The 23,530-nt window shown below is 46.8% G+C and overlaps 1 pseudogene; it reads right to left on the minus strand.

The window, feature by feature from the left end:
• Positions 1 to 1,675: 1,675 nt before the first annotated feature.
• Positions 1,676 to 19,804, minus strand: LOC129648460 (17-beta-hydroxysteroid dehydrogenase type 6-like; annotated as a pseudogene).
• Between the last annotated feature and the right edge of the window lie 3,726 nt (positions 19,805 to 23,530).

Genomic DNA, 23,530 nt, shown 5'->3' on the forward strand with positions numbered 1-23,530 from the left:
TCAAGTGCTGACAACACAGCCCAGCTCCATGGCTGCCCACAACCCAGGCAACTGAGCAGACTTCCAGCCAGAGTCGCTATTTCCACTCTATCTTCAGAAATTGAGACCTGATCACGCTGCTCACTCAGCAGCAAGAAACCAAGTATTTTTGTGAGAGCAGAGGGGCCACCCGACAGCGAGTCTGCACCCCCTGCCCACCCACATTGCAGAGCTTCAAGGTCCGGAGGTGGGGGTGGGGGATGAAGGAGGCTCCTCTGTCAGCTGGGTGAGGTGAAGAAAGCAGGTGGGACTTCAAGTCCTGGGAAACACCTTGGGAATTCCCAATCAGTTGAAAAGGGGTCTCAGCCTTTACAGAGAGAGAAGAAATAAAGAAACACAAAAGAAATGTGGGTGGTACCTCTGTCCCCCACACACTCCTTCACCCACTGCCTCTCCTGGTACCAGCGCAGGAGTTAGTCTAGGCCCACAAGGACCGCCAGGTACAGCCACATGGCTCCCAGGGGACAGGCACACTGGGGTTGGCGTGAAACAGAGGCTGGCTAGAGGTCAGGCAGGAGAAATTAAGAACATCCACAATGATAGTTGGCCAGTCAGCCTCCAGGCTCTCTGGCTCTCTGGATGGAGTTCCCATAGTGATTTAAATTTTCCTGTTCACCCTCTCCAGTGACTGTGACTGACTCTGACCCTGATACATGCTCTTTGGTACACTTAACCCATTTCTAACAGATGTCATTGCATTTACAACACAGCCTCTTAAGGATGACAATAGTTTTCCCAACCACCTCTGTCTGATCCTCCCATTCCTCCCTGTTTCCCTCTGCCCAAATTTCAAACCCTGCCCTCACACCCCACACATTAGAACCCTTACATTCCTGGTTTCATGGTTCACAACCACCTTCTTCCCTTTTGACAATTCAAGTCTGGGCCCTGCGTCTTCTTAATCTATTAGAGATTCTTACAAGGGAATACACTTAGAATCAACACACACCGTGGCTTCAAACCCAGTTCTGCTGCCAATGAGCTGTGTGACCCTGGGCAGCTGGCTTAGCCTCTGAGCTGGTTCCCCACTCTGGCTCAGCTTCAGAATTCCCTCATGAAAATCTAAGCCCCTCAGCCTCTCTAGGATCAGAAGGAGAAGGCAAAAGGGAATACGTTCTCTCCTGATAAAACGGTTCTCTGGACCCAAAAGGAGTTCAGAAGAGCAGTCGGGGGTGTCTGAGGCAAAGAAAGGGGACATGAAGGGAATGAGGGGGCACAGGCAATGGTGAGATCTCTCCCAGATGCTGGGACGGGTGTTGGAAGGACTCAAACAAAGCTGCTCCAACAGTTGTTCCCCTTTTATTCTGTGAAGATGCCCTGCTCACAGTCCTAGGTGTTTGGGTCCATTGCCCTCTGCTCTTCCTGTGCTCACACCCTACCCTGCCCAACACCACACCCAGAATCCAGACTGCTCAGACACTGAGAAGAGACTGATGGAACACACTGACTTGAACAGGGACCATGGAATGGGGTGTGCAGACCACCCATAAGCAGGGATATGTAAACCACAATGACGGAAAGAAATTAGTTCAGTTTGTAAGAGGATGATGGTGGAGAGGAGGAGGGAGCTGACCCCCTCAGGAGAATGAGGAAATGACCCAAGATTGGACCACAGAGCAGCTATGCAAGGAGGGGTTCACAGGGAGGTGGAAGATACCATCCAGTAACGGGGGTGGACCACGATGGGTGTGGAGTTGGTGAAAGGGGCAGGGGCAGAAGGAGCCAGGGTCAGTGCCCTGGGCATCTCCTCACTATCCGTGTTTATCACAGCTCCGACTGCCAAGTCAGGAAAACGACGGGCACTGAGTGGAAGGAGTTGCTATTTAGTGGCTCAGTCGTGTCCAACTCTGTGAGCCCATGGACTGCAGCATGCCAGGCTTCCCTGTCCTTCACCATTTCCCAGAGCTTGCTCAAATTCATGTCCATTGAGTCTTTGATGCCATCCAACCATCTCATCCTCTGTTGTCCACTTCTCCTCCTGCCTTCAATCTTTCCCAGCATCAGGGTCTTTTCCAAGGAGTCAGTTCTTCCTATCAGGCGGCCAAAATACTGGTGCTTCAGCTTCAGCATCAGTCCTTCCAGTGTATATTCAGGACTGATTTCCTTTAGGATTGACTGGTTTGATCTCCTTTCTGTCCAAGGGACTCTCAAGAGTCTTCCCCAGCACCACAGTTTGAAGGTATCAATTCTTCGGTGCTCAGCTTTTTTATTGTCCAGCTCTCACATCTGTACATGACTACAGGAAAACCATAGCTCTGACCAGATGGACCTTTGTTGGCAAAGCAATGTGTCTGCTTTTTAATACACTGTCTAGGTTTGTCATAGCTTTACTTCCAAAGAGCAAGCATCTTTTAATTTCATGGCTGCAGTCACCATCCACTGTGATTTTGGAGCCCAAGTAAATAAAGTTTCTGTCACTGTTTCCATTGTTTCCCCATCTATTTGGCATGAAGTGATGGGACCAGATGCCATGATCTCAGATTTATGAATGTTGAGTTTTAAGTCAGCTTTTTCGCTCTCCTCTTTCACCTTCATCAGGAGGCCTTTTAATTCCTCTTTGCATTCTGCTATAAGGGCTGTGTCATCTGAGTGTCTGAAGTCTGAAGTGTCTGATATTTCTCCTGGCAATCTTGACTCCAGCCTGTGCTTCATCCAGCCCGGCATTTCGCATGATGCACTCTGCATAGAAGTTAAATAAGCAAGGTGACAATATACAGCCTTGACGTATTCCTTTCTCAATTTGGAACCAGTCTGTTGTTCCATGTCCAGTTCTAACTGTTACTTCTTGAACTACATACAGGTTTTGCAGGAGACAGGTAAGGTGGTCTGGTATTCCCATCTTTTTAAGAATTTTCCACAGTTTGTTCTGATCTGAACAGTCAAAGGCTTAAGCATAGCCAATGAAGCAGAAGTAGATGATTTTCTGGAATTCTCAGGCTTTTTCTATGTTCCAGCCAATGTTGGCAATTTGATCTCTGGTTCCTTTGCCTTTTCTAAATCCAGCTGGTACATCTGGAAGTTTTCAGTTCATGTACTGTTGAAGCCTAGCTTGAAGGATTTTGAGCATTTTTATGCTAGCATGTGAAATGAGTGCAATTGTGCAATAGATTGAACATTTTTTGACATTGTCTTTTTGGGGGATGGAATGAAAACTAACCTTTTCTAGTCCTGTGGCCACTGCTGAATTTTCCCAATTTTCTGGCAGACTGAGTGCAGCACTTTCACAGCATCATCTTTTAGGATTTTAAAGAGCTCAACTGGAATTCCATCACCTCCACTAGCTTTGTTCATAGTGATGCTTCCTAAGACCCACTTGATTTCACACTCCAAGATGTCTGGCTCTAGGTGAGTGATCACACCATCGTGGTTATCCAGGTCATGGCAGAAAGTGAAGAGGAACTAAAAAGCTTCTTGATGAAAGTGAAAGAGGAGAGTGAAAAAGTTGGCTTAAAGCTCAACATTCAGAAAACTAAGATCATGGCATCTGGTCCCATCACTTCATGGGAACTAAATGGGGAAACAGTGTAAACAGTGTCAGACTTTATTTTTTGGGGCTCCAAAATCACTGCAGATGGTGACTGCAGCCATGAAATTCAAAGACGCTTGCTCCTTGGAAGGAAAGTTATGACCAACCTAGATAACATTTTGAAAAGCAGAGACATTACTTTGCAAACAAAGGTCTGTCTAGTCAAGGCTATGGTTTTTCCAGTGGTCATGTATGGATGTGAGAGTTGGGCTGTGAAGAAAGCTGAGCACCGAAGAATTGATGCTTTTGAACTGTGGTGTTGGAGAAGACTCTTGAGAGTCCCTTGGACTGCAAGGAGATCCAACCAGTCCATTCTGAAGGAGGTCACCCCTGGGTGTTCTTTGGAGGGAATGATGCTGAAGCTGAAACTCCAGTACTTTGGCCACCTCGTGCGAAGAGTTGACTCATTGGAAAAGACTCTGATGCTGGGAGGGATTGTGGCCAGGAGGAGAAGGGGACGACAGAGGATGAGATGGCTGGATGGCATCACTGACTCTATGCACGTGAGTCTGAGTGAACTCTGGGAGTTGGTGATGGACAGGGAGGCCTGGCATGCTGCGATTCATGGGGTCAAAAAGAGTCAGACACGACTGAGCGACTGAACTGAACTGAAGATCTTTTTTGTATAGTTCTCTGTATTCTTGCCACCTCTTCTTAATATCTTCTGCTTCTGTTAGGTCTTTCTGTCCTTTAGTGTGCCTATCTTTGGATGAAATATTCCCTTGGTATCCCTGATTTCCTTGAAGAGATCTCCAGTCTTTCCCTTTCTATTCTCCAGTCTTTCCCTCCATTTCTTTGCACTGTTCACTTAAAAAGTCTTTCTTATTTCTCCTTGCTCTTCTCTGGAACTCTGCATTCAGACTGGTATATCTTTACTTTTCTCCTTTGCCTTTTACTTCTCTTCTTTACTCAGGTATTTGTAAGGCGTCTTCAGACAACCATTTAGCCTTTTGGAATTTCTTTTTCTTGGGGATGGTTTTGATCACCACCTCTTGTACAATATCATGAACCTCTGTCCATAGTTCTTCAGGCACTCTGTCTATCAGATCTAATCCCTTGAACTGATTTGTCTCTTCCACTGTATAATCGTAAGGGATTTGATTTGGGTCATACCTGAGTACAGCCTAGGGTAAGAGGTACAACAGCTTCCTTGTGGCCCTACCATGGATCTTCATAACATGGGTTCCTGACCCTGCACAAGTCCATCAGACCAGACCTGTTTCCCTCCCCAAGGAAGGCAGCCTGGAAGGAAGAGGAAAGGAGCTCGGTGGAGGGTCCAGGCTGAGAATGTGAGCTGGTGTTCACTGCACTTTCTATTAAAGCATCTGTTGTTCTGCATTGTCTGAACTGGGGCCCTTGTGTCACGGTCCATGCTATCTGCCATGACATCCATCTCAGTGCAGCCTTCACCACCCACCCCAGCCCCAGTGTAGGATCAGCAAGGAGGGTCATGGGGTTTAACATCACAAGTTCTCTACAATCTGAAGAAGATTCCTGAGGGTGAGTCCCAAGGTGGTCCTGAACATATACCATTGAGGCAGAAAGTGAATCAATGATGCTTTATTTGATTTCAGTTGGTTTGGTATGTCTGGCTCAGTGTGTGTGTATAGGTAAATACTAATATGAAAATCTGGAGTTTTCAGATCAAGCATTAAATTCTAGGTCTGCATCTGAGTAGGGGACACGGAGTGACCTTAGGGCCTGACACTACAGCCTTGAAAGACTCAAAGACTCTTGAGGATCCTCCTGGTCACGCTGACTCCACAGCAGTCCCCTGTCTGACACCAAGCACTCAAAACAGGTTGGAGTTGCAGTGACACTTCAACCTACCCTCTCTCTGCTCTCCTCCCCTAGTAATGCCATGGCCAACTCTCCTCTAGGAATATGCCCCTGACTGTGGACACAACTCCCACACATTTAGAAGCACCCTCTCCCTGCAAACCCTGGAGTCTCACCCACAACTGAGGTGCAGTAGCTCCCTTGATTACTTACTTCATGGGTACCCTCCCCACAGGGCTCCTGAAACCTATATGCATAGCAGTTAAGCACATGGAATGACTGCACAGTCAAATCATTTCAGTTCCAATTCTGCCTCCAAAACTGTGTGACGGTGGGCCCTCATGCAGGCAGTAATATGTTCAAACTCCTTAGTCCTCAGACCCAACTGGATACCAAATAGATAAAAATATTCTTCCAAGTGAAAGACCTACACAGAGCAAGAGAGCAGGACTTGGAAGGAATGGTCTCTAAAACTCCAGAGAGAGGAAACCCCTGAAAAACACTGCCCTACAAGCACAGAAGCAGGAAGAGAGAGAGAGGACATCCATTCAGTCTGTAACCTGAGGGAGGCTGAAAAGGTCTCCACGCCATACTTGGACATGCAACAGCTTCCAAAGGACACCCAACCCATGATGCTGGAGACTGACTGCACGGCCCCTCGCCTTCTGCACCAGGGGCCTCCTCCATCACCCCCAACAGGTCTAGTCCAGCATCTTCATGAAGTATCAGCCACTCAGTTGTTGAGATGGGCATGGAGATGTCAGTGTTATTCAGCAGACTTCAGAGTCTTGGGAAGCATCAAGGGTAGAGGACAACACTGAGCTGGGCCCAGGAGTAAAGACTCAGCCATGGTGCCAGGTCACCTTCCAACACGGGGAGAACTTTAGGAGAGAGGCTGCAGGGGGAGCGGCTGGAGCAGAGACCTCCATGCTCCTGAGGATTGGGGAGAGCGGACCCCGTGGGCAGTGGGAGGACAGGAGGTGTGCCTCCCTCCTGACTCTGTCTTTACAGCCCAGCCCACTGCCTGCTGACAAAGGGCAAGAACCCCAAATAGGGTGGAAGTGGGGAATGAAGACAAAGAAATCAAGCAGGTCCATAATCTGGACATTGGAGGGTGAAGTTTTGGGTTTTCACAGTTCATGTTGTCTTTGCAGACATGATAAATATTCCCCTACATTTTCAGATTTTCTGATACCTTTAGGACTGAGTGCTCAACAGCTAGCATGAGGAGAAGAATCGAAAATATAAAAAGACAATGAGAAAGGGAGGGGGAAAGAGGGAAAAGAAATCAGTAGATTAAAGACAAAATATAAAGATGGCTATATCTGGGTACAGATTGGTTGGGTGAAACAGACCTGAAATCCCAGGTTTGGCAGAACTTGTTGACAGACTTGGTAGTTCAGGCATGGGCTTGGGCTTGAAACCCTAGCGCTTCAATGCTAAACAATGTATCTGCAGCAATCTGGAGAATTTCACGGGGTATTTTCGGGGGGATGGGGCAAGGATGCCTCTATTTACCCCTTGACACCCAGGGCAGATAGTCCACCCCTTACCCCAGAAAACTCCACTTTCTCCTCCCACTCACACTGGAGGCCATCCTGGCTTCATCTCCTTGGTGCAAATTCACCCAGCTTAAAGGAAACCTCGGTAAGAATCCAAGACACAATCCCAAGGTTTTAAAGTAAACCTTTAGGCTCAGAGGGTAAAGCATCTGCCTGTGATGCAGGAGACCCGGGTTCGATCCCTGGGTCGGGTAGATCCCTGGAGAAAGAAATGGCAATCCACTCCAGTATTCTTGCCTGGAGAATCCCATGGGCAGAGGAGCCTGGTGGGCTATAGTCCACAGGGTCACAAAGAGTCGGACTCGACTGAGCGACTACACACTACACTTAGCAACCCTAGGCCTCAGGCAGCAGCAGCAAGCATTCATTCAAGGTTGCTGGGGTAAGGGAACCAGAAGTTTCACACGGAGAGCTGAGTCCCTCCCCTGCTCGGCAACAGGCCTGACTTGTAGGATGAATATGGTCCAACCATTTGTTATGAAGAAACGATCAAGGGCTTCCCTGCTGTTTCAGTGGTTAAGAATCTGCCTTACTGTCCAGGGAACACCAGTTAGACCCCTCCTCTGGGAAGATCCCACATGCCATAGGACAAATAAGCCCGTGTGCCACAATTACCAAGCCTGTACTCTAGAGCCCACAAGCTCTAGCTACTGAAGCCCGTGCACCATAAAACCAGTGATCTGAAACAAGAGAAGCCCACACACCTCGAATAGAGAATAGCCTCTGCTCTCCACAAGTAAAGAAAGACCCAGCGCAGCCAAAAATAAATAAATAAACAAACAAACAACATATCTTTTTTTAAAAAAAGATACAATCAAACATACATGGTTATAGTGTAAGGACTTGGGTAGGAAGAAGTTTATGAGATATAGTTTACATTCAATATAGTGATTAAAAGGTAGGAAATACTATGTCTCAAACCATGAAGCATTTTTTAATAAGTAATGCTATTTTAATGTGTAGCATTTTCTCAATGGTAATTTATGAGGTTTTTGAAGAAATTTTTATTATGTTCTAAATCTATATATTTTAATATAGTAGAAAGAAAAGGATAAATATCTGCAAAATATAAGACCATGTACACCAAAATATTAACAACACTTATCTGGGTGGTGAGATTTTGAGAGTGTTTGGTTTTAATCCCTGCATATCTCTCAGTTTCCACAATGATTATGCTTTACATTTATACTTAGAAGAAAAAAAACTAAAGTTCTCTCTATCCCCTGCTAAACATCAGCAGATTTGTAGTAAAAAAATAAAATAAAAAGCAGTAGAGGCTTCCAGTTCAAGATGGCAGAGTACAAGGATGTGTGCTCATGTCCTTCAACGAGAACACCAAAATCACAACCAGTTGCTGAACAACCATCCACAAGAGGATGCTGGAACCCACCAAAAAAAGATACCCCAGGTCCAAAGACAAAGAAGAAGCCACATTGAGACCAGAGGAGGGACGCAGTCACGATAAAATTAAATCCCATAACCACCTGGTGGATGACCCACAAATGGGAGAATGAAAAATACCAAAGAAGTTCTCTCAGTGTTGTGAAGGTTCTGAGCCCCACATCAGTCTTCCCAGCCTGGGGATCTGACAAAAGAACTGGGAATGCCCAGGGAACCTGACCTTGAAGACCATCAGGATTTGATTACAGAACTTACACAGGACTGGGGGAAAGACAGACTCCAGTCATGGAGGGCACAAACAAAATCTCACGTGCACCAAGACCCAGAGGAAAGGAGAAGTGACCCCTTAGGAGACTGAAGCAAACCTATCTGATGATATTGGAAGGCCTCCTATGGAGGTTTGGGTTGGCTGCTGCTGCTGAGTCGCTTCAGTCGTGTCCAACTCTGTGTGACCCCATAGACGGCAGCCCACCAGGCTCCCCATCCCTGGGATTCTCCAGGCAAGAATATTGGAGTGGGTTGCCATTTCTTTCTCCAATACATGAAAGTGAAAAGTGAAAGTGAAGTCGTTCAGTCTTGTCTGACTCTTAGCGACCCCATGGACTGCAGCCCACCAAGCTCCTCCATCCATGAGATTTTCCAGGCAAGAGCACTGGAGTGGGGTGCCATTGGAGGCTTGGATTGGCAGGGGCTCACTAAAGGGATTGAGGCACAGGCAGCAGCAGTCCTGGAAGGTCTCCCTTGGCATAAGCCCTCTTGGAGGTCACCATTAACCTGGCCATAGAGCCTGTAGGCCCAAGGGCTGGATCACCGCAGGCCAAAAAACAAACAGGGAGGGAGCACAACCCCATCCATCACCCATCAGCAGATAATTGGATTAAAGTTTTACTGAGCAAGGAAAAACTGACCCAGTCTCTCCCATCAGGAAGCTTACACAACAAGTCTCTTAGCATCCTCCATCAGAGAGCAGACAGAAGAAGCAAGAAGAACCACAATCCCACAGGGAGTAGAGCAAAAACCACATTACAGAAAGTAATCTGGAAGAAAACAGCAGAAATTTATGTCCCAGATGAGATGACAAAATAACAAGAAAACAAATAAGCGGAGATAGGCAACCTTCCAGAAAAAGAATTCAGAATAATGATAGTGAAGATGATCCAGGATCTTGGGAAAGCAATGGAGAAGATGCAAGAAATGTTTACCAAGCATCTAGAAGAGCTAAAAACAAACAAACAGAGATGATAATACACTAGAAGGAATCAGTAGCAGAATAACTGAAGCAAAAGAATGGATAAATGACCTGAAGGACAGAATGGTGGAAATCACTGCTGCAGAACAAAATATTAAAAAACAAATAAACAAATGAAAACAGCCTATGAGACTTCTGGGACAACAGTAAACACATCAACATTTGCATTACAGGGGTCTGGAAAGGAGAAGAGAGAAAGAAAGGACCTGCAAAAATATTTGAAGAGATAATAGCTGAAAGCTTCCCTCACATGGGAAAAGAAATATCACCAAGTCCAGGAAGCACAGAGAATCAGGATAAACCCAAAGAGGAACACACCAAGACACATAGTAATCAAACTGACAAGAATTAAAGACAAAGATGAAATATTAAAAGCAATAAGGGAAAAATGACAAATAACATACAAGGGAACTCCTATCAAGTTATCAGCTGATTTCTCAACAGAAACACTTCAAGGCAGAAAGGAATGGCACGATATATTTGAAGTGATGAAAGGGAAGAAACTACAACCAAGAATACTCTACCCAGAAAGACTCTCCTTCAGATTTGATGGAGAAGTCAAAAGCTTTCCAGACAAGCAAAAGTTAACAGAACTTTGCACCACCAAACCAGCTGTATGACAAATGCTAAAGGAACATCTCTAGGCAGGAAGCATAAGCGAAGGAAAAAACCTAACAGAAAATAAACCCAAAGAATTAAGAAAATGGGATCATACATATCAATAACTGGGCTTCCCTGGTGGCTTAGACAGTAAAGAATCCGCCTGCAGTGTGGGAGACCTGGGCTCGATCCCTGGGTTGGGAAGACCCCCTGGAGGAGCGCATGGCAATCCACTCCAGTATTCTTGCCTGAGGAATACCCATGGACAGGGGAACCTGGTGGGCTACAGTCCATGGGGTCGCAAAGAGTCAGACACGACTGAGCGACTAAGCACAGCACAGCATATCAATAATTACCTTAAATGTAAATGGATTAAATGCCCCAACCAAAAGACATAGACTGGCTGGGTGGATGAAAACATGTGCTTGTATACACTTCCACTTATCACATTACTCTGCCTGACCCCCCAAATTGTATGTAATTATTTTATATTGCTAGGTTAATCATGTTCCCATTATACTTTGCAATTGTAATTATCTTTTATTTTAATCTGGCTATTGATTGTGAAAACTGATAAACATCTTTTACTATTTTGACTACGTAACTATTACTCAATATGGTTGTATCATGATTGGTCAACAGAAAAATAATAGATTCTGTATCCTCAAAACTACCGTTTAATAGAAAAACCCATAAACACTTTAAAATCCAGATGCATATCAGAATTATCTTAGAGGTTTTTGAAAAATACAAATGCCCAGGTATTGCTTTTTTTTTCTCCAAATCTCCAGATATATTTCTTATGAACAGCTCTGTTTAAAACCAAGTGGATTAGATGATGATCTTTTATCTAGTTTGTTTCATTTTTTCTATTTCATATTCAGTGCTCCCATCTCATTTAGTTTATGTTTTTCAATTTTTCCATCTCTTCTTTCTTTTTTTGATGTTCTTTCTCGAGCCTTTATCAAGAGTAGTAGAAAACCTTTTGTATACATATATATCAGTCAGTTCGGTTCAGTTCAGTCACTCAGTCATGCCCAACTCTGCCACCCCATGAACTGCAGCACATCAGGCTTCCCTGTCCATCACCAGCTTCCAGAGCTTCTTCACACTAAGTGCATTGAGTCAGTGTTGCCATCCAGCCACCTCATCCTCTGTTGTCCCCTTCACCTCCCGCCTTCAATCTTTCCCAGCATCGGGGTCTTTTCCAAGGATTCAGTTCTTCGCCTCAAGTGATGGAGTTTCAGCTTCAGCTTCAGTCCTTCCGATGAATATTCAGGACTGATTTCCTTTAGGATTGACTGGTTTGATCTCCTTGCAGTCCGAGGGACTCTCAAGAGTCTTCTCCAACACCATAGTTCAAAAGCATCAATTCTTCAGCACTCAGCTTTCCTATAGTCCAACTCTCATGTCCATACATGGCTACTGGAAAAATCATAGCTTTGACTAGACAGACCTTTGTGGGTAAAGAAATGTCTCTGCTTTTTAATATGTTGTCTAGGTTGGTCATAGCTTTTCTCCAAAGGAGCAAGCATCTTTTAATTTCATGGCTGCAGTCACCATCTGCAGTGATTTTGGAGCCCAAAAAAAATAAAGTCTCTCACTGTTTCCATTGTTTCCCCATCTATTTGCCATGAAGTGATGGGACCAGATGCTATGACCTTTGTTTTTTGAATGCTGAGTTTTAAGCCAGCTTTTTCACTCTCCTCTTCCACTTTCATCAAGAGGCTCTTTACTTCTTTGCTTTCTGCCATAAAAGTCATGAATTTTGCCTAACTGAAAAATTTGTGACATTTTGATTCCACTTGTATGACTTAGTATGAATAGAATGCTAACTTTTAATTTAAAAAATGAGATATACAACAAGCACCAAAGGTTTATTGAATAGCACAGGGAACTATAGTTAATATCTTGTAATATTCTATAATGGAAAATGATTTCAAAAATAATACATGTGTATGCGTACAACTGAATCCCATTGTGTGTATTTGAAAAATTTTAAGTCAACTATACTTCAATTAAAAAAAACATATATATATATGTATATATTATTTTTTTAAAGCACAGAGAATAGAAGGAAAACAGAAACCAAAGAGAGAAGGAAAATAACTCCATGGTAGTTAACTTTCTTTAGACAAGTCCTGAGAACTCAATATCGTCATTTGAAAGTGAATGACATTTATACCCAAGTGGAATGTCTATGGGTCACCAGTAAGAATACAATCAATTGCTGAGAACACAGCTCAGCTCCTGTGCTGCCCCCCAGACACCCTTGCAGACTTTCAGCCAGAGCCCCCACCTCCACCTCTCCTCTAGAAAGTCCACCCTGATCACCCTGCTCACTCTGTAGCAAGAAACCCAGACTTTCTGTTGAGAGAAGAGGGAATACCAGACAGGTAGTCTGCAAGGACACAGTCTCATCAGGGAAATCTCTCCCCAACACTGCAAACCTTTAACGTCAGGAGGTAGGGGTGAGGGATGGAAAAGGCTCATCTGATCAGCTGGGTGAGGTGAAGAAGGCAGGTGGGACTTCATGTCCAGGAAAACACTGTGGACTCTTCCCCAGGGTGCTGACAATGGGTCTCCTCTCACATAGAAAGAAGTAAACAAACAAGAAATGTGGCGGTACCTCTGTCCCCCACATGCTCCTTCACCCACTCAGTGGCCGCAGCGACACTCTCTGTCTTGGTGACATCCAGGATCACCGTCTGCAGCCTGTCTGATGTCTGGTTCCTCAGCTGATCCGCCCCTTGCTCCGTCAGACACGCGCAGCCAAGACCCTCAAGCCTTTCAGGTCCAGCTGCCTGGCCAGCTGGTTCCCGAAGCCCAAGTCACAGCCCGTGATGAAGACGAACTTGTCCCGGAGGTGGCTCACCACCTGCCTCTCCTGGTACCAGGCAGGAGGTAGCACAGGCCCAAGAGGACCTCCAGGTACAGCCACATGGCTTTGTAGGGGACGGACACACACAGGTTGTGGTGAATAAGGTCTGGTTAGTGATCAGACAGGAGCAATTAAGAACATGCACCAAGCTGGTAGGCATGGAGGCTCCAGACTCTCTGGCATGGACTTCTCAAGATTTTCCTGTTCACCTTCTTCAGTGAGTATTACTGACGACGATTCCAGCGCTTGCTTTTAGGTACTCTTAACCCGCTTCTCATCAATACCATTGCATTTCCAACACAAAACCTTAAGGATAACAATACCTTTCCCAACCTCACTTTCCTGGTCCTCCCACTCCTCCCATTTCCTTCTGCCCACCTCTCCCTTCTCAATCCTCACACCCACACACACATTAGAAGTTTTGCATTCCAGATTTCATGGTTCACAACAAAATTGTTCCCTTTTTCTTACTGAAGCCTGTGACCTGGGTCCCCCAGGCTATTTTACATCACAGGAGGATTTTTCTAATAAAGATTCTTATAATGGGATACACTTGGAATCAAGACACACATGACTTCAAAGCCCAGCTCTGCTGCCAACAGGCTGTGTGACCTTGGCAGCTGGTGAGCCTCTGACCATGTTTCCTCTCTGGCTCAGCTCACAGAAGTCCCTCCTGAAAGACTAAGTCCCCTCAGCCTCTCTAGGATTAGAAGGAGAAGGCAAAAGAGAATAAGGTTTCTCCTGATACAGTGGCTCTCTGGACCAGAAAGATGTTCTGAAGAGCAGTGGGGGTGTCTGAGGCAAAGAGAGGGGACACGAAGGGAATGAGGGGACACAAGCAATGGTGAGACTTCTCCCAGATACTGGGATGGGTGTTGGAAGGACTCACACAAAGCTGCTCTAACACGTGTTCCCCTTTGACTCCAAGAAGATGTTCTGTCCACATACCTGGATGCTGGGTTCCATTGCTCTCTCTCCTTCTGTGGTCAGACCCTGCCCTGCCAGGCAACACAGACAACATCCAGACCACCCAGACATAGAGAAATGCCTGATTTGAACCTTGATGTCATATCATTAATTGGAATGCTAACTCCCCCAAGCAGGGAGTTCAATAATTGGAAAGGAATTAGCTCAATTTGTATGAGGTTTATGGTGGAGAGGAGGAACGAGCTGCCTGCTCAGGAGACTGGAGGAAGGACCTGAGACTGGATCCCAGAACAGCTGTGCATGCAGGGGGTTCACAGGGGTGAGAAGAATACCACTCAGTAATGGGGCTGGACCGCCAGGGGCACTGGGCTGGTGAGAGAGGCAGGGGCAGAAGGAGCCGGAGTCACTGCCCTGGGCATCTCCTCACCATCCACATTTATCACAGCTCTGACTCCAAGTCAGGAAAGACGATGGACACTGAGTGGAAGGAGAGGATTCCCCAATGACACAGAGGCTCCATGCCCCTGGAGCCCACCCCAGCAGCCGAGATACACAGAGAGGAGGAGAGATTCAGCCTCTAGTGGTCACTGCCACCTGCAGCGTGCTGACTGCCTCCTGAAAGGAGTTGTCCCTCAGGTGGCAATCTGCAGCGGTAATAGAAAGGATGGTCCTGCAGAAAGCAGCCTGTGCCTGCTTCCTGGGTGACCAGCAGGACCCTCCTACAGGGATTCCCCAAAGGGTGAGGAAGAAGAAGGCCAGGATGGAGGATGGTGCCCTGGAAACTGTCAGGAAGCCAGGGAGATATGCAAGTCTTTTACAAACACTGGGCCTGTTAATACGGAATGAAGCAGGGCAAAGACCAATAGAGTTTGGCCAAGAAAATGCACTGATCATAACAAACACCCTCTTCCAACAACACAAGAGAAGACTCTACACATGGACATCACCAGATGGTCAACACTGAAACCAGATTGATTATATTCTTTGCAGCCAAAGATGGAGAAACTATACAGTCAGCAAAAACAAGACCAGGAGCTGACTGTGGCTCAGATCATGAACTCCTTATTGAGAAATTCAGACTTAAATTGAAGAAAGTAGGGAAAACCACTAGACCATTCAGGTATGACATAAATCAAATCCCTTATGATTATACAGTTGAAGTGAGAAATAGATTTAAGGGCCTAGATCTGATAGATAGAGTGCCTGATGAACTATGGATGGAGGCTCGTGACATTGTACAGGAGACAGGGATCAAGACCATCCCATGGAAAAGAAATGCAAAAATGCAAAAAAGCAAAATGTCAGTCTGGGGAGGCCTTACAAGTAGCTGTGAAAAGAAGAGAAGCGAAAAGCAAAGGAGAAAAAGAAAGACATAAGCGTCTGAATGCAGAGTTCCAAAGAATAGCAAGAGGAGATAAGAAAGCCTTCTTCAGCGATCAATGCAAAGAAATAGAGGAAAACAACAGAATGGGAAAGACTAGAGATCTCTTCAAGAAAATTAGAGATACCAAGGGAACACTTCATGCAAAGATGGGCTCGATAAAGGACAGAAATGGTATGGACCTAACAGAAGCAGAAGATATTAAGAAGAGATAGCAAGAATACAAAGAAGAACTGTACAAAAAAGATCTTCATGACCCAGATAATCAATCACGATGGTGTGATCACTCACCTAGAGCCAGACATCCTGGAATGTGAAGTCAAGTGGGCCTTAGAAAGCATCACTATGAACAAAGCTAGTGGAGGTGATGGAATTCCAGTTGAGCTCTTTCAACTGAAAGATGATGCTGTGAAAGTGCTGCACTCAATATGCCAGCAAATTTGGAAAACTCAGCAGTGGCCACAGGACTGGAAAAGGTCAGTTTTCATTCCAATCCCAAAGAAAGGCAATGCCAAAGAATGCTCAAACTACCGCACAGTTGCACTCATCTCACACGCTAGTAAAGTAATGCTCAAAATTCTCCAAGCCAGGCTTCAGCAGTATGTGAACTGTGAACTTCCAGACGTTCAAGCTGGTTTTAGAAAAGGCAGAGGAACCAGAGATCAAATTGCCAACATACGCTGGATCATGGAAAAAGCAAGAGAGTTCCAGAAAAACATCTATTTCTTCTTTATTGACTATGCCAAAGCCTTTGACTGTGTGGATCACAATAAACTGTGGAAAATTCAGAAAGAGATGGGAATACCAGGCCACCTGACCTGCCTCTTGAGAAATCTATATGCAGGTCAGGAAGCAAGAGTTAGATCTGGACATGGAACAACAGACTGGTTCCAAATAGGAAAAGGAGTACATCAAGGCTGTATATTGTCACCCTGCTTATTTAACTTATATGCAGAGAACATCATGAGAAACGCTGGACTGGAAGAAACACAAACTGGAATCAAGATTGCCGGGAGAAATATCAATAACCCAGATATGCAGATGACACCACCCTTATGGCAGAAAGTGAAGAGGAACTAAAAAGCCTCTTGATGAAAGTGAAAGTGGAGAGTGAAAAAGTTGGCTTAAAGCTCAACATTCAGAAAACAAAGATCATGGCATCCAGTCCCATCACTTCATGGGAAATAGATGGGGAAACAGTGTCAGACTTTATTTTTCTGGGCTCCAAAATCACTACAGATGGTGACTGCAGCCATGAAATTCAAAGACGCTTACTCCTTGGAAGGAAAGTTATGACCAACCTAGATAGCATATTGAAAAGCAGAGACATTACTTTGCCAACAAAGGTTCATCTAGTCAAGGCTATGGTTTTTCCGGTGGTCATGTATGGATGTGAGAGTTGGACTGTGAAGAAGGCTGAGCACCGAAGAATTGATGCTTTTGAAGTGTGGTGTTGGAGAAGACTCTTGAGAGTCCCTTGGACTGCAAGGAGATCCAACCAGTCCATTCTGAAGGAGATCAACCCTGGGATTTCCTTGGAAGGACTGATGCTAAAGTTGAAACTCCAGTACTTTGGCCACCTCATGTGAAGAGTGAACTCATTGGAAAAGACTCTGATGCTGGGAGGGATTGGGAGCAGGAGGAGAAGGGGAGGACAGAGGATGAGATGGCTGGATGGCATCACTGACTCACTGGACGTGAGTCTGGGTGAACTCCGGGAGTTGGTGATGGATAGGGAGTCCTGGCGTGCTGCGATTCATGGGGTTGCAAAGAGTCGGACACGACTGAGCAACTGAACTGAACTGAACTGAAGCCTGTTAAGGGCAAAGGTTGTGGTTTCTTTACTTGGAAGAAACAGGAGATTTTTTTCTCTGACCATGAATTCCTTCACCATAAATTCCCGCGGGTCCATGCAGCAGCCCCATCCCACTCCTTACAACATCAGCTTCCCTTTTGTGAGTCTTGAAACTTATATGATGACTTGCGGGGTCTCAGGAGCGTCAGACTCCTGTTCCAGGTGGGTACAATGACAGGCAGGTCAGGCGAGAGCAGTAAGAGGCAGGAGCTGGGGTGGCACTCACCTGGAACCTGATGGGCCAGAACAAGAAATCTTTGCGATGCGATTCTGTCACGGAGACTCACTGACAAAAATCTCTGCATCTTATCTCCTTGGAGAGGTAGTTGGGCCAGATTCCAGGGCCAAACATCTGACCCACATGTAACCCAGAGCTGACACATGTACCCCTTGGCGTAGCCCCAGCACATCTCAGTGGGGACCACTGCCAAACTAAGGCCACCCTCCACCCACGGCCTGTTCTACACCCAGGACAGGTCCTCTGAACAGGTGGGGGTGTAAGTAACAAATGGAGGAGCTGGAAGGGGTAGGAAGTGAGGGCAAGCTGTGCAAGCTTGTTTCCAGCTCCACTGTCTGAAGTGGAGACTCTAAAATGTGGAGACAGGTCAGTGTGTTCAGGAGATTGGAGGGGTTGGGGAGTCATTGACCACTGGCAACTCACAAAGGCCAGGACAGCCCAGGGAAAGAGTGACAGCAGATTCCTTGTGGCACTCCTGTGGATCTTCATAGCATGGGTTCCTGCATCTGCATACGTCCATCAGAGCAGACCTAGCTCCCTCCTCAAGGAAGGCGGCCCGGACAAAGGAGGAATGGGGCTCTGCTGAGGGTCCAGGCTGAGAATGTGAGCTGCTGTGCCCTGCACCTTTTGCCAGTGCATTTGTTGTTCTGCCTTGTCTGAGTTGGGGGCGGTGAGTCACAGTCCACAGAGCTGGCCATGGAACTTATCTCAGTGCAGTCCTGCATCCCCCAACCCCTTGTAGGATCAGCAAGGAGGGTCAGGGTCTGTAAGCTCACAAGTCCTCTGATATTCTGTAGAGGACTGCTGGAGATGAGTCCAGAGCTCCTGAAGACAAACCCTCAGGGCATAAAGTGAATTAGTGATGCTTTACTTGATTTCAGTTGGCTTTGGTAGGTCTGGTGGTATGTATGTGTGTAAATAATTATATGAAAATCTGGGGTCTTCAGATCAAGCAAGAAGCTCTAGGTTTGCATTGAAGAGGAGAACGTGGATCGACCTTGAGGGGCTGGCACACCACAGCCTGAGGGATTCAGAGATCCTTGAGGATCCTCCTGGTCACGTTCATCTCTTCAGCAGTCCCCTCTCTGACACCAAGCCATTAAAACAGGTTTGAGTTTCAGGGGTCCTGCAGCATCTGATCTCGCTCTCTGTTAGCTTGAAAATGGTGATATTGCTCTATGACGTAAGGTTCCCTTAAACACACCATAATCTCAATTTTGAAAAAAAAAAAAAGATAAAAATTCAGTATTTTAGTTGACTCTTGGAGAAGTCCCTCCCACTCCAATTTGCCTCAGCCCAGGTATCTGTATGACTGTACAAATGTATTCTCCACTGAGTCCATACTCAGACCATCATGAGAAGAGAGGACACACAGAGAGCAAGGGTCTCTGGAAGCACTGGGACATCAGGGAATTCCTGCCCTGATCACATTAGGTGCTCACTAAGCATTAGCAGAAGACATAAGACCGGGCTCCAGAAGTGACTCCCATGCTCCTCCATTAGAGGGTAGGGGAAGGGGATCTGGGCTGGGGGACCTGGCAGGTGGCAAAGGATGGAGGGTAGTGACTCTATAGGAGCGGATGGAAGGAGGACCACAGGGAGAGTTCCCGTGAGGGAGATGCTACATGTCCCCGGGAAGGGTTCGGGCCCTGCCTCTCCCTTACAGACCTCTCCTTGTTTGTCCATCCCTGGGTTAATCCTGGGATCCCAGGTCACACGATTCGCCCCAGAAAGACACATTAGCCCCTCGCTTCTGCAGACAAAGGAATGACCTCACTGCCTTCTTCAAATCCTCCTCAGGTCGCCCCACACACCCCTACACGTCTGCGAGGTCACCTGACTCTTTGTCTCATAGACACACCCACTGCTGCCCAAGGCCATGGTCACAGTCACCGGGCCTGGGTAAACGTGTGGTCAGCTGGGTGAGGTGAAGAAGGCAGGTGGGACTTCACGTCCAGGAAAACACCTTGGACTCTTCCCCAGGGAGTTAACACCGGGTCTACCCTCACACAGAGAGAAGTAAACAAACAAGAAATGTGGATGGTACCTCTTACCCTCCCCCCTCAACTCTCCTTCACCCACTCAGTGGCCGCAGTGATGCTGGCAGTCTTGGTGACGTCCAGGTACACTGTCTGCAGCCTGTCTGATGTCTAATTCCTCAGCTGCTAGGCCCCCTACTCAGACAGACATGCAGCCAGGAACTTCAAGCCTCGCAGGTCCAGCTGCTCGGCCAGCAGGTTCCCGAAGCCCGAGTCACCCCCTGTTATGAAGATGAACTTTTCTTGGAGGTGGCTCACCAGCTGCCTCTCCTGGTAACAGCTGAAGAGTTAGTAAAGGCCCACAAGGACCACCAGGTACAGCCACATGGCTTTGCAGGGGACAGACACACACAGGCTGGAGAGAAATAGAATCTGGCTATTGACCAGACAGGAGGAATTAAGAACATGCACCAAGTTGGTTGGCCAGTCAACTTCCAGACTCTCTGGCAGGGAGTTCTCAAGATTTTCTTATTCACCTTCCTCAGTGAGCATGATTGACTCAGATCCCAGTCTTGTTTTTCGGTACATTTAACCCACTTCTCATCGATACCATTGCATTTCCAACACAAACTTTTAAGGATGACAATACTTTTCCAACCTCACTTTCCTGGTCCTCCCACTCCTCCCTGTTTTCCTCTGCCCACCTCCTCCCTCTAAATTCCCCCTCCCCTATGCAAACACACACATTAGACCCTTGCATCCCAGGTTTCATGGTTCACAATTATCTTTGTCCTTTTTCCTGGTTAAGTCTCAGACCTGGGTCTCCCAGATCTAGTGGAGTTTCTTACAAAGGGAATACACCTGGAATCAAGATACACATGGCTTCAAAGCCCAATTCTCCTACCAACTAGCTGTGTGCCCTGGGCAGCTGGCTTAGCCTCTGAATTCCCTCCTGAAAGACTAAGTCCCCTCAGCCTCTCTAGGATTAGAAGGAGAAGGCAAAAGAGAATAAGGCTCTCCTGATACAATGGTTCTCTGGACCCAAAAGGAGGTCAGAGGAGCAGTGGGGGTGTCTGAGGCAAAGAGAGGGGACACGAAGGGAATGAGGGGACACAGGCAATGGTGAGATTTCTCCCAGATGCTGGGATGGGTGGTGAAAGGACTCAAACAAAGCTGCTCTAACAATTGTTCCCCTTTCATTCCATGAGATTCCCTGATCACAGGCTTGGGTGCCCAGCTCCATCACCCTCTACACACTCTGCATAGACTCTGCCCTGCCAAGCACCACACCCAGCAACCAGACCACCCTGACATGGAGAAAAGACTGATGGAAAAGCCTGGTTTCACAGGGACCATGGGTCAGGGTGGGCTTCCCTTGTGGTTCAGCTGGAAAGAATCTGCCTGCAATGTGGGAAACCTGGGTTGGATCCCTGGGATGGGAAGATCCTCTGGAGAAGGGAAAGGCTACTCACTCTAGTATTTTGGCCAGGAGAATTCCATGGAGTGTATAGTCCAGGGGTCACAAAGAGTTGAACATGACTGAGCAACTTTTTTATGGGGTGGGGTGGACTTCCCAGGTGGCCCTAGTGGTAAAAAACCTGCCTGCCAAAGCAAGAAACATAGGAGACATGGTTTTGATCCCTGATTCGGAGAGATCCCGTGGAGGAGGGCATGGCAAACCACTCCAGTATTCTTGCCTGGTGAAACTCAGGGATAAGGGAGCCTGGTGAGCTACAGTCCATGGGATTGCAGAGAGTCCAAACACTGAAGCAACTTAGTGCCCATGGATGCATGGGATGGGGTATGCCCTCCCATTAGTAGGAAGGTCAGTAAACCACAGTAATTGGAACAGAATTAGTTCATTTGATGAGGGGGTGGAGAGGAGGAGAGCTGCCTGCTCAGGAGACTGAAGAAAGGTCCTGAGTGCCGGGGTCCAGCCCCGGCTGATCCAGGGTATTCGAAGGAGAGACGGCTAGGCGACCTATTCAAATGTTAATTAGATATAATAAAGAGGAATAGAATGAGGATAGCTCAGTAGGAAAATTCAGTGGAGAAAAGAAGCTGAGTGGCTTGGTTTACGCGGAAAATCAATATAACCCGTGACACCAGGTTAGCTCTGACCACGGAGGCCGCAGGCGCCCTCTCGAATAGCGGAAGGTGCCCCACCTTAGACACCTTCTCGAGTGGGTCTTAGAAGCCCAGGCAAATAAATGGTCGCAGAGGACATCCACGCTCCAGATGGACACTCAGCTAGAAGTTAAAGGGAAGAATGACATGGGGAGACCAAGCGTTGGTGAGCAAGGCCCATAGCTTTATTTTCAACAGGGGCTTTTATACCCTAAGTTACACATAGAGGACAATAGGGGATGCAAAATCAGCAGTCTTTGATGCTTATCAAAAGCCAGGGTTTCTTTCCTGCAGATTTATCGTATACAAATGGTTTAGGTGATTTACATCATCTTCTGGCCAGAGGCCTATTAACATTTTATGACTCTTGACAAGGACTTATCAACAAAGACTTATTTTCTCTAAGAGTAATTATTTTAAGGTTTGGCGCCATCCTCCGAAGATAAGATTACGTTCCTATAGGGTGGATGTGTAATGGGTTTACAAAGGAAAGAATTTACTACCTTAAGGGTCTAAAGTTACTAACACCAGGCCACTACTTATTTTTTCTACATACCAACTATATTAATTAATGCACATTCAAGGATACAATTCAGGGGATGTGAAAACTTGGCAACAAACATTGGCTCATCAATGAAATCTTTTACTAGTTTTATTCTGACAGCTTCTAATTCTCTGAGAGGCTCTAAGCTATTTGAATATCTTAAGCTTCCCGTGCCTCTGGAGGCTGGGAGACTGTAAACAATCGTATGCATAGCTGTAGGTGTCCGGGTAAACTTGTCAGGCGAGTTAGAGAGCCATCTGAGGGGTTTGGATTTAAACACTCCTAATTGCCCAGGAACTTTATTAATTGGAGCTGTAAGTTAACTCTTTGACAGAGAGAGTGAGATGGTGGTGGGGGACAGCCCCCAGTAAAGTCAGAGGCGAGAGCACAAAGCAATAAAGTAGGCAGACTCTGGTTTTTGGGGGGTAGATGCTCGAGAATATCCGGGGGCACTCCCGAGGCTCGATCCCGCCTTTGCGTATGCCGAGCCCCCTTCCTCATGACCTTTGTCACGAGTGGAATGTCTCTCGCCGGCTCCCGGCACCTGAGACTGGACCACAGAATGGCTAGGCATAGAGGGGGTTCATGGGGAGGGGGAGGATACCATCCAGGAATGGGGCTGGACCACGAGGGGCACGGAGCTGGTGACAGGGTCAGGGACAGAAGGAGCTGGGGTCAGTGTCCCTGGCATCTCCTCACCATCCACGTTTATCACAGCTCTGACTGCCGAGTCAGGAAAGACTACAGGTCCTGGGTGGAAGGAGAGGCTTCCCCAAGGACACAGAGGCTCAGATGCTTCTGGAACTCACCCCAGCAGCCAACAAACACAGAGAGGAAGACAGATTCAGCTTTGAGTGGTCACTTCACCTGCAGGAAGCTGATTGTCATCCTGAAAGGAGTTGTCCCTCAGGGGGGAGTTGGCATCAGTAATAGAAAGGATAGTCCTAAAGAAAGCAGCCTCTGCCAGCTTCCTGGGTGACCAGCAGGACCCTCTGACAGGGATTCCCCAAAAGTTGAGGAGGAAGAAGGTCAGGATGGAGGATGGTGCCCTGGAAACTGTCAGGAAGCTGGGGGAACATGCAAGTCTTATACAAACACTAACCCTGCTAAGAGAAAAGGTTGTGGTTTCTTTACTCAAAGTAACAAGACTTTTTTTTTCTCAGTGACCTTGAAAGCATCAACCATAAATTCTCACAGGGCCAGGCAGCAGACTGGTGCCAGCCCTCAGGGCATTTGCCTCTGTTTTGTGAATTCTGAAAATTACAGTGTGGGTTTGGGGTCTTTCAGGAGCTCCACACTACATTCCAAGTGGGGAAGATCATAGGAAGATCAGTAGAGACCCAAGACAGGAGGCTGGGATAACTCTCACTCACCTTGAAGCTGCAGAGCCCACAAGAAGACATCTTTCAGGGCCCACCCTGTCAGGGAGACTCACTGACTAA

The sequence above is a fragment of the Bubalus kerabau genome, chromosome 1 (assembly GCF_029407905.1).
Source record: "Bubalus kerabau isolate K-KA32 ecotype Philippines breed swamp buffalo chromosome 1, PCC_UOA_SB_1v2, whole genome shotgun sequence".
In the NCBI taxonomy this organism is placed as follows: domain Eukaryota; kingdom Metazoa; phylum Chordata; class Mammalia; order Artiodactyla; family Bovidae; genus Bubalus; species Bubalus kerabau.